Source organism: Pantherophis guttatus, chromosome 1 (assembly GCF_059756535.1).
Source record: "Pantherophis guttatus breed Tessera chromosome 1, ASM5975653v1, whole genome shotgun sequence".
Lineage (NCBI taxonomy): Eukaryota > Metazoa > Chordata > Lepidosauria > Squamata > Colubridae > Pantherophis > Pantherophis guttatus.
Genome location: NC_142063.1, coordinates 316,691,776 through 316,704,620, shown reverse-complemented (window position 1 = coordinate 316,704,620; position 12,845 = coordinate 316,691,776).

Below are 12,845 nucleotides of genomic sequence, written 5' to 3'. Positions count from 1 at the left end.
ACAATTTTAAAAACTACCTTTTAAAATCATTTTCAATATGTATCTAAAATTGCAAGTGCCAAGTTATTTTTATGTATAATAAATTGCTGCAAATATTATACCTTCCCCCCTTTGTTGTCCACCGGCAGTGAGTTGTCCCTGTGTCTTATTTGTCCAGGAGCATTGGTCCTGCATCCAGATGGCAGGGGCAACCCATCTGCACTGAGTGGTCCTAACATGGCTCCTCTGCTGGCACAATTGGGGTGGACCCATCCCATTTGTCTCCATTTTGCCTGGTTGGACAGCAAGCCACTCCTATCTGAAGGAATTATATAGGGAAGAAGACTTTCAGTCAATACTAAAGCATAATGCCTCCATCTAGTCTAATGTCCTATTTATTTTGATCCTTCAAAAGAAATGCCTATTCCCTAGATAAGAACGTAGAATGAAAAGATTCTTCATATTACTAATGTAAATATATATTTACTACTAATAAAACTACGGTAGCATTTTACTAGTTGTCTCACAATTTTCCAAATTGGTCCTGTTAATATTTTCTGGATCAAAGGAACTGAGAACATGCAGTATTTTAAGTATTTTCTTTGATACCATAAATCTGCACGTCCAAAGAGGAAAATTCTGAGGAGCTAGATTTATCTTGCCTGTCCTTATTGACCTGACTTAATCTCAAAAATGGAAGAACTGCATCTGGGCTCTCATTTCAGCCTGCAGTGAGGACTTACATGGTTGACATCTTCAAAAGATAGGTATTTACACAGTTAAAGCTGGCATGTTATAGAGAAAATGGGATCTTATTTGCCATGCTTTCTATATGGCCGGATTTTATTGTATAGGTAAAATTCCCATTTGAATCCTGAAAATATATATATCCAAATTGAGTTCCTTCTTGTAGTTTATTTATCCAGGAGGATCCTGGAACATGTAAGATAAAGGAAACTTTATTTGGACCATTTTCAATCAGATTTCATACTTAACATACAGTGCCAAAATGGCATTGATCCTACTTGTAGGTGATGTCTGAGTGACACGAAGGTGGTGCATCCACGCTAACTCTTGATTTCAATGGTTTTGATTCCATCATTTGTTCATGATAGACTTTTGGGCCAGTTCTGGGATTAAGAATGGGAGATGCAGTTCTGCATCTGTTCTCTTCCTTTCTCTGGGGTCGATTCCAATTATTGTTTGGGGGGGGGGGTCCTAGTGCACAGCCTCTTCTATGTGGTAACTTTCTGGGCTCAATATTCTTCCCTAATCTTATTTGACATCTACCTGCAGCTCATAGGTGAGGTGATCCACCGCATAGGATAAACTATCAGTATACTGATGATTATCAGCTTTACATCTGTGCCCTTTGCCAACCTAGTGATGCCTCAGTTGAAGGTATACTTGAGAGAAGTGTGCTACAACTTGTTCTTTCCAAATTATACCTTCATCGTGTTGCTTTTTACTCTCAAATATCAGGTTATACAAGAAATAAAAATGTCCAGTCTTCAAGTCTTGGAAATTCTATTGACTTCAAGGACACACTCATAGCTTTCCTACAATAGTTCTTATGTTATTGTTGCTTGCTTGCTTTTATCTTCTTTTAACTCCCCAGTTTGTCTACAGTCCTGATATTTCCTGGACCTGGACTAATCAGTCTTCAACTTCCAAGTCAACTTCCATTATCCAGACAATGCTACTTGCTGAGAGTAAACTAGGTACACTCCATAGTTGGATGTCTCCCATTTGCCATTAATACTGAATACTCATCCTGAGAGTTTTCTTCTGATTCGGTGTGATGGTAGCAACCTAAATAAATTCTATTTTGACAGGTAACTGAGTCACATATAAATCAACCAAATCACAAAATCTATTTATGCCATTTAGTTTTCTCCCAAATTCACTCCAAAACAGGAAAAAAGACTTAAGGACAACATCAATCTCAATCTCAGCAAGGGACAGAATTAGACTGAAATCTTCCATTATCAAGCTGAAAGCATAGCTCTGAATTACACAAGTCTTGCCTTTCCTGTATAATGCAAAGAAATTAATTACTTATAGATGTTTACATTAGATCAGAAGAAACCTCCATGGTATGTACCCAGCACTTCAATCTAAATGGAATAATATATCATCAAATTAGAATACTGTCAACTCTTCTCTGAATTAATTACTAATACTGGATCGTAACAGTAAAGTACTATAGCAGTTATAATTTCAAGTCACAAAGATGTTTTTTCACAATCTACAAAATAGATGAAAGATAGTTAATAACACATGCTGAGGACAACTGAAATTAGTACAGTGAGAACCAAAGAAACCTGTATTTTGCCTTCTCCTAATCCAGTGTGTTTCAGATGTTAAACTTCAACTGCCATCATTCTCGACACCCAACTAATCAGCATCACCACTGTTGGTTCAATGCATTCAGAGACTGCTAATCTGAGTAAATACCAGTATTTGTAAAAATTGCAGTTACAGTACTTTAACAGATCAATTATTTTCAAGCATTTAATAGACTGGTGGTTACCTTGCAGTCTGATACAGTATACAGGTGGTCTTCAACGCTTGTAATTGGAACCAAAATTTCCATCGCTAAATGACATCATAAAATGGGATGTTGCAGCAATTACCAATGTTGCTATTGTTAAGAGAATCACTGCTGGTCATTAACTTAAGACATCACATGATAACTATTTATAACCACCTGCTGGCTTCTCAATTGACTTTGCTTGTAGGAACCTGGAAAAAGAGGTTGCAAATGGCAATTATGTGATCATTGGACACAGCAACCAACATAAGTACAAGGGCCAGTTATACCTATCACGATCACTTTAAACAGTGCTGACTGAATGGTCATTAAGCAGGGACCACCTGCATTCAACAGCCATATCTAAGTAATGGAAAGTTACAAAAAACAAACATTGAAATACAATACATTGAATAGAGCCATGGTGGTGCAGTGGTTAGAATGCAGTACTGCAGGCTAACTCACTGCTCGCTCCAGGAGTTCAATTCTGAAAGGCTCAAGGTTGACTCAGCCTTCCATCCTTCTGAGGTTGGTAAAATGAAGACCCAGATTGTTGGGGGCAAGATACTGACTAAACCGCTTAAAGACAGCTATAAAGAACTATGAAGCTGTACATAAGTCTAAGTGCTATTGCTAAGTGCTATTTATAAATTGGTTTATGATTTATGTTGTTGGGAGTTATATTAATGGAATTAGTGGTGGATTAAGGCTCACTGGTGCCCTAAGCACTGACAAATCTTGGTGCCCCCCTCCTTTCAATGAAGAACCAATCTTCATTGGGTTTTTTTCTTTCTCAGCTTTGTGCTGCCCCCTTTGGCCTAAGCATGTGCTTAGTCTGCTTAATGGTTAATACACCACCGAGTGGAATCCAAAAAACAGCAATTAATTTAAAAGGTGACTAAATGACTAGACAGGGCATTCATACATAGCTCCTCTTCAAGTCCGAAAGTGCCATACCAGCCCTGTCCTGGGCAGGTATGTTTATTAATGATCTGAACATATGTTTATAACATCTTTATTAATGAGCTGAATTAATGAGCTGATGTGATCATTCTTACACCAGCAAATTATATAAAAATAAAAAGACTGGCCACCAATTTTAGTAGACAAAGATTTTAAAAACTCTAGGCAGGCTTGAATAGTAGGACAATATTAACAGGGTGACATTTAGTGGGGAAAAACAATGTTCTGCACCTGAAGATGAAAACAAAAATGAAAAACAAATATAAAATGGAGGACTGTTTTGGCAGTAGTACACGTGAAAAGGACCTGGGTGTTCCAGTACATCAAAAGAGGAACATAAGCTAACAATATGATGCAGCTGTTAGAAGGGCAAATGTTATTTTGGGATATATTAATAGATGCATGGAGTTCAGATAGTAAGAAGCAATTGTGTCACTCTACTTCTCTATAGTCAGGCCCCATTTAGAATATTCTTTCCAGTTCTAGGCATTGCAGTGACAAACTGGAGCAGGTTTAGAAGAGAAGGGCTATCAAAATAGTGTGCAAGTACTGAAAACCACGTCTTATGAGGACTAGTTAAAGGAACTGAATATGTTTAGCCTTCTATATGATAGAAAAATACTAAGTATTTAAAGGATTGTCTCATAGAAGATAAAATTGAGTTGATTTCTAGGGCATGGATGACAGGATCAAGACCAGAACTAATTCACTGAAATGTAGGGAAGTAGATTCAGGTTAGGGTTAAGAACTGTCAGAGAGCCAATTTGTTGTATTGATTAAGGCATCAGGTTAGAAACTGGAAAACCATGAGTTCTAAGCCTGTCTTAGGTATGAAATCAATTGGGTGACTTTGAGCCAGTCTCTCTCAGCCCTAGGAAGGAAGCAATGGCAATTGGCAAAACACTTTTGAAATTTTGTCAACAAATCTGCAACACTTTGTCCAGGCAGTTGCCAGGAATTAATGCTGACAAGAAGGCACCAACAAGAAAAAAAGCTGTTAACCAGTGGAATAGCTTGCCATATAAAGTAATATGTTTGAAGACTTAAGTTGAAGTTTTCAAGCCGTGACTGGTCCATACAAAATGTAGCAAATCCTGCACTGAGCAGAGTATTAAACTTATGTTCTATGACTCTGGTGGTGAACCCATGACACTATTATAATTACTTAAAACAAGTGGATAGGAAAGATGGTGCATTCCGATTTCTACATTTTATACTACTCAAGTTTTCAAAAACTTCAGATTCAGCATTAAGTAGTTCACATTAAAGTAATATCTAGATTTTTGATGTAATACAAGTAACTAGCAAACAAGGTCATTAGTAAAGGGAAGAGAATCTATTCTGTCAAGTAGCCAATTACTATTGGGAAATTTGTCACAAAATGTTTAAAACAGGGCTGTCAAACTCCCGGGCCATGGTCCAGATGCGTCAACACGCTGGCCATGTCCATGCCCAGTTTAGCAAAGGGGGAACAAGTCCGGATACGTCACTTGACAACATGAGTTTGACACCCCTGGTTTAAAAGGTTGATATAATTCTATTTCCTTGGGTAGGTCTTTGATTGAGGATGGTTTATACAGCTGTTCTTGATATGCAGCTTCCTCTCTCGTTAAGCAACTGAAGGGGAAAATATCTTCAATCTGCATCTTCATTTCCTCTCTGTGTTACATGAAAGAAATAAAGTTCAAGTGGCAGCAACTCCACAATGACTGAATAACGAAACATAACCCACTAAAAATAAGCCTTTTTTTATTGTTTCTTGCATTTTTTAAACATTTAAAATTTACTCCTGAATCCAAGAAAGCTGCAGAAATCTAACCTGGATATGATTAATGGCCCCATCTAGAGACCAAACTGCTATCCTTTTGAAGGCAAAACTTATATGTGCTTCAACTGAATATAAATATCCAAAGTTAATTCTCAATTTCTAACTTTTCCAAGCCAATATTGAGTTCTTTGGGCCATTCTGACTTATGTGTATCTAGGGATACTTTTCTCAATAAACATATTTATCAATTTGTCAATTTTTTATTACCCATCTTAACTGTAGCTGCAGTTACAGACCAATTTATAGCAGTCTACATAATATTATCTGAAAAACAAGGTGGGTTGTTGTTAGCACATTGCTGATATTAACTGTAAAAATCCCAGCTGCTTGCCAGCAACTATTTCTTTTATTTGCCCTGGAACATCTGAAAAAGTGACAGTGGCTTCTCTGCTATTGACCAAAATAAAATTGTTGATTGATTGTTATGATGTCAATTTCCCAGTGAATTTGATTGAAATTATTGAAAGGTGGGGTATATTTGATTGAAAGGTAGAATATAAATCTTTACTTCCTTCCCCCATGAAATGTTTTCTACATAGGTCCTTGTTGGTCAGTAGTCTGCCAAATGCAGAGCTTGCCTTGGCAATTCTGCAATTGATCTCAATGTCAATTGTCATTGCACGGGAGAGGGTACTTCCAAGGTATGTAAATTGGCTCACTGCTTGCAGCTTTTGTCCCTTCACTGTGATGATGGGCTCTTGGTGTTGGGCATTCGGATCTGGCTGCTACATCACTTCGGTCTTCTTTGTGTTGATGAGGAGGCCGAAGTTGTCGCATGCTGCTGCGAATTTGTCCATGCTGGCTTGCATTTCCTGCTCTGCTCCAGCATACAGGGCACAGTCGTCAGCAAAAAGGAGGTCTTTTAGTACAGTCTCCTTTATCTTGGTGACAACCTGGAGTCTTCACAGGTTGAACAGTTTCCCATTAGTCCTGTATCTCAGGCTGATTCCCAAGGAACTGTTCTGGAAGGCGTCTGACAGCATGGCTGAAAACATTAAGTTGAATAGGGTCAGTGCAAGCATGCAACCTTGCTTGACACCGTTTGTGACAGGAAAGGCCTCTGAAGCTTCTCCATCGTCCAGGACACAAGCCATCATGCTGTCATGGAACTGACATACCATCAGGATGAATCTATCAGGGCACCCAAACTTCCACATGATACGCCACAGATCTTCGCGACTGACAGTGTCAAAAGCCTTAGTGAGATCCACAAAGGTGGTGTACAATTCACAACTCTGCTCTTGATACTTCTCTTGGCGCCATCAGGGTTGCAGAAACCGCACTGTGTCTCAGGTAATAAACCCTGTTCCAGGTAGTCAGTCAGGCGGTTCAGCAACACTCGTGCAAGGATCTTGCCTGCGATGGAAAGCAGTGATATTCCTTTATGATTATCGCAGACTTGTCGATTCCCTTTCCTCTTGTAAAGGTGTACAATGGACATGTCTTTTAGTTCCTGAGGAATGGATCCTTGATTCCAGAAGGACTGGAACAGCTGAGTAAGTTTGTCGACAAGCACTGCACCACCATCTTTATAGACTTCTGCTGGGATCACATCAGATCCTGGGGCCTTGCCACTGGACAGCTGGCTGATGGCCTGTAAGGTTTCAGTCTTTGATAGTGGGGTGTCCAGACTATAGTTGATATCTGCCTGGGGAATTCTGTCAATCACCTTGTTGATGGAAGATGGGTGGTTCACTACAGATTGGAAGTGCTCAGCCCAACGCTGTAGAATCAGAGTCTTCTCAGTAATGAGAGTTGCACCATCTGAGTCCAGTAGAGGGGAGCTCCCTGAGGGCTGAGATCCGTACAAGGATCTAAGAGCTTCATAGACTAGCTGAACTGTAATAGTAATTGCCCCAGTTCTTTGCCTATGTCTAATATTGTTCCTTAGCCAGAAGAAAGACAGTTTTCAGTCAAACTAATCTGAATAAAAGGTAAGCAAAGGGCCTTCATTCTTGTTCCTGGTTATTTCTGCTTCTTTCTGGAATTTCTAGGGAACATAAGTCTGTTGAATCAGTATAGCTTATCTCAGTATATATAGATCTTGGCAAATCAACCATTTGTATTGTCATCACCTCACTATCTTTCTCCTTTACTATTTTTTCTTCTTCTCTCAATAGGCTCATGTTGTTTTTCGTATCTTTAAAGAAATCCTTCTGATTTTTCAGAAACATTGTATTTATTTACATGACCTTACAGGAGGGGGTAAGTCGGTGGTGGAATTCACATTTTTTTTCCTACCGATTCTGTGGGTGTGTCTTGGTGGGCATGTCTTGGTGGGCATGGCAGGGGAAGGATACTGCAAAACCTCTACTCCTACCCCACTCCAGGGGAAGGATACTACAAAATCTCCATTCCCAGCTCATTCCAGGGAAAGAATACTGCAAAATCCCCATTCCCTCCCCACTCCTGGAGAAAGATATTGCAAAATCTCCATTCCCACCCCACTCTGGGGCCAGCCAGAGGTGGTATTTGCCGGTTCTCTGAACTACTCAAAATTTCCGCTACTGGTTCTCCAGAACCTGTCAGAACCTGTTGACTAGCACCCCTGGGGTAAGTGGAAGTAGATTGACAACCCTATTGGGGTTGTCACTTTTCTCCTAGGCAACTTTGTATCTTACATTTTTGAAAAATCTCTTACTCCAAACTCAAGAGATAAGAGGATAATGGTAGCCTATTCTATGATTTAAATGCCATGCCTGCTAGTTTTTCTGTATCTTGCAACGAACACAAAAAATGAATGAAAGAAAGCTATCTTCTTTTCTATTGTAGATGGTTTGTTTTTCCCCCCACTCAATCTAGAGGTTTTTTTCCATTCTAAAAAGAGGGTCTCAGAGTCTATTCAAGCTAAAGTATTCCTGTTTTATTTTACTTTATTTTCCTCCATTGTTTTCCCATAACAGATTTTAAACTAAGTTCTTTGGGGGCAGAGTTTCACTAAGAAAGAAGTTAAGATAGGCAACACTAGAGTGACAAGTATCCTTCCCTCATCTCAGATTTTATTATTACCCAATCCCCTAGAATGCAGGCTGACTGAATGATAAATTGCACACTTTTGTAAATGGTTAATAGTCAATTGTTAATAGTTAATAGTTCAATTTCACAGTTGACTTCTTTTAAAAACACTTATCTAAGAGCCATGTGTCTCTAGTAACTTACTGTTTTCTAGTCCTTAGAAGTTCACCCTTTGTCTTCTCTGTTCACACAGTCCTTTGGTTTTTTTTTTTATAAAGGAATTTTTTAAAATGTTAGATAACTGATCTATGATTTCCAGCTTCAATCACCCTGATCATCCACCCTTGCAACAAGGCAAAAGAAAAAACTATGAAAAAAATGTGAATTTACTTTTTTTAATACAATTTCTTATTTATTTCCAATATCTATACTACAACAATTACACAAAATCTTTTTTGTGTGTGCCTTCAAGTCAGTTTGAATCCTGATGACTGCTGGATTGGTCCTTGCAATTTTCTTGGCAACATTTTCAGAACTGATTTGCTTTTGCCTCCTTCCTGGGGCTGAGAGAGAGTGACAGGTCCAAAGTTACCATGCTAACTTGTGTCTAAGACAGAACTAGAATTATTAGAGTCCTGCAATTTCTGGCTTGATGCACCACACTGGCGCTGCTGCACCACACTGGCGCTCATACAAAATCTAAAAATGTTAAAAAGCTGGAAAATGATGCAAGAAGAAATACTGGAATTAATAAGTTTTTTTTAAAAAAGGAAAATAATTGTATAGTTTTCTTAGATCAACTGCTCCTTTACAATTTGCAATAAATACTTGATTAACTAATGCATTCCATTTCTTTGAATTTTTCTTTTCCTTCAAAGGGTTTCATGGTTTTGGTAGAAATAATTGCATTCTCCAGACATAGATACTTTTTAAAAAATCATTAATTTAATTCCTGTATTTGCTCTTGTTATGGAATGCTTCCATGCATGTTACTAGGGACTGATTTACAGCAATGCTTACAAGTTTGTGAATCTTTTTTAATTTTCAATATTTCTACATAAAAGTGACCTAAAATGTGATTTGTTTTCAACACAAGCCCTAAAATTAAATAAAGAGAACTCAGTGAAAGAGAATTCACCTTAGATAGCAATAACTACAACTAAAAGTTTCTAATAATTACTGAACAGTCCTACACATTAGCTTGGAGGAAGTTTAGTCCATTATTTTTTATAGAATAGCTTCAACTAAGGGAGGTTGGTGGACTTCCTTAAATGAATTACTCATGTAATAATTACTTTTCTATTTCTTCTATTTCGATTAAAATATCTCAACTTAAACTAAGTAAATTATCTGGGTGACTTTAGGTCAATCACTGTCTACCAGCCCTAAGAAAAAAGGCAATGACAATCCATTTCCAAAAATATTTGCCAGGCAGTTGCCAGAAGTCAAAACTGTCTCACAGGTGTATACCGACACACACATTAAAACTAAAGTTATGGAGGTGGAGCAGGGGTGGGTTCTACTTATCTTTACTACTGGTATGCAACGGGGCAGTGTGTGCACGCTTCTGTCCATGCGCAGAAGTTTCTGCACATGTGCAGAAGCTTGCTGATGACATCCGGGTCAGTGAGCAGAGTCTCCCGCTGGTTTTACTACCGGTTCTTGCGAACCGGTCTGAACCAGGGGCAACCCACCACTGAAGTGGAGGCATTACTTTTAATTCAGTCTTTATATTTATGAGTAAATATGAGGAATATTCATAGTGATCTTAGAGATCTGTTGGTCGGGGACACGAATATATACCGTATATGCTTATATAAATGAATTGCAACAAATGTTAAATAAATTATATGATATAATGAGCATTTGAAAATTAATATGTTAAAATTTATGATAGTTGTGTTTGGTAAGAAAAAATTGAGTGAATTCTTGCAAATTACACATCAATGGTAAAAACTAGAGCAAATAGTTCTATTTGTAGAGTGTAACTTGGTAGAAAATATGCTAAAGATAGGGAAAGTAGTGGAGAAACTATCAGATGCAAACCCTGATAGAAAGGTAGTGAGTAACATGTAATCTGTTGCAAGGACCTGAATACTTGTCAAAAGAAGGAAAATGGCTATGTACAAGTACATGAATAGACTTCCCTAAATCTAAGCTTAAATGGACTCTGTTGCATATTGAATAGGAGTAAGTAGAGGCTTCACTCAGGTCCGCCAAACCGGCAGGAAAATACTCAAACCTCATTGGCTGACCCGTCTGACAGCTTGCCCTTTTATAGGGAGCTGTCAGATGAGCCAGCTGCTGGGTTGTACCAATCTACTAATAAAGAGCTGTTGGTACTGTTTGAACAGTGTCTTGTCTCTTCCATCGCCCGATTTAACACTCGCGACGAGGATGGGATTGGAAGAACAGTAAACAAAAAGAGCTAAATTAGATTGCAGTCCCAATGAAGAAGGGACCACCGGCAGGCATCAACAGGCTACAACTGTGATGACTAAACTACATCGGCCAAGATGACTGCTCATGCCCCGCCAACTAGTGTGGGGCAAAAAAGTATTTAGTCAGCCACCAATTGTGCAAGTTCTCCCACTTAAAAAGATGAGAGAGGCCTGTAATTGTCATCATAGGTAGTCCTCAACTATGAGAGACAAAATGAGAAAACAAATCCAGACAATCACATTGTCTGATTTGGACAGAATTTATTTGCAAATTATGGTGGAAAATAAGTATTTGGTCAATATCAAAAGTTCATCTCAATACTTTGTTATATAGCCTTTGTTGGCAATGACAGAGGTCAAACGTTTTCTGTAAGTCTTCACAAGGTTGGCACACACTGTTGCTGGTATGTTGGCCCATTCCTCCATGCAGATCTCCTCTAGAGCAGTGATGTTTTGGGGCTGTCGCTGGGCAACACGGACTTTCAACTCCCTCCAAAGGTTTTCTATGGGGTTGAGATCTGGAGACTGGCTAGGCCACTCCAGGACCTTGAAATGCTTCTTACGAAGCCACTCCTTCGTTGCCCGGGCGGTGTGTTTGGGATCATTATCATACTGAAAGACCCAGCCACGTTTCATCTTCAATACCCTTGCTGATGGAAGGAGGTTTGCACTCAAAATCTCACGATACATGGACCCATTCATTCTTTCCTGTACACGGATCAGTCGTCCTGGTCCCTTTGCAGAGAAACAGCCCCAAAGCATGATGTATACAGGCTGTATACCGCCCTGAGTCCTTCTGGAGAAGGGCGGTATAGAAATAAAAATGATGATGATGATGATGATGATGATGAAGATGATTATGTTGCCACCCCCATGCTTCACAGTAGGTATGGTGTTCTTTGGATGCAACTCAGCATTCTCTCTCCTCCAAACACGACAAATTGTGTTTCTATCAAACAGTTCTACTTTGATTTCATCTGACCATATGACATTCTCCCAATCCTCTTCTGGATCATCCAAATGCTCTCTAGCAAACTTCAGATGGGCCCGGACATGTACTGGCTTAAGCAGGGGGACACGTCTGGCACTGCAGGATCTGAGTCCCTGGTGGCGTAGTGTGTTACTGATGATAGCCTTTGTTACGTTGGTCCCAGCTCTCTGCAGGTCATTCACTAGGTCCCCCTGTGTGGTTCTGGGATTTTTGCTTAGCATTCTTGTGATCATTTTGACCCCACGGGGTGAGATCTTGCGTGGAGCCCCAGATCGAGGGAGATTATCAGTGGTCTTGTATGTCTACCATTTTCTAATTATTGCTCCCACAGTTGATTTCTTCACACCAAGCTGCTTGCCTATTGCAGATTCAGTCTTCCCAGCCTAGTGCAGGTCTACAATTTTGTTTCTGGTGTCTTTTGACAGCTCTTTGGTCTTCACCATAGTGGAGTTTGGCGTGTGACTGTTTGAGGTTGTGGACAGGTGTCTTTTATACTGATAACAAGTTCAAACAGGTGCCATTAATACAGGTAATGAGTGGAGGACAGAGGAGCCTCTTAAAGAAGAAGTTACAGGTCTGTGAGAGCCAGAAATCTTGCTTGTTTGTAGGTGACCAAATATTTATTTTCCATCATAATTTGCAAATAAATTCTGTCCAAATCAGACAATGTGATTGTCTGGATTTGTTTTCTCATTTTGTCTCTCATAGTTGAGGTCTACCTATGATGACAATTACAGGCCTCTCTCATCTTTTTAAGTGGGAGAACTTGCACAATTGGTGGCTGACTAAATACTTTTTTGCCCCACTGTACGTTTAACCCAGCCACAGACAATTGGGACTCATATATGATTAGGTTCGAGTGTTTTATGGAGGCCAATGATCTCCTAGGATTATTGGGCAATAGAAAAAGAGTGCTGTCTCTCAGCTATTGTGGATCTAAGGTTTTTGACATGGCCAAGGCACCCGTTGCACCGGCAGCTGTACAAACGGTGCCCTTGGCCACTCTCCAGAACGCACTGCAAGCACACTACACTCTGGTACAATCCAAGTTCATTTGACAGCGCAAATTCCATGCAGAGTGCAGGAGGAAGGCAAATCCATCAACCATTATGTGGTGGCGCTGAGAAAGGCTGCAGACTATTGCGAGTTTAGAAA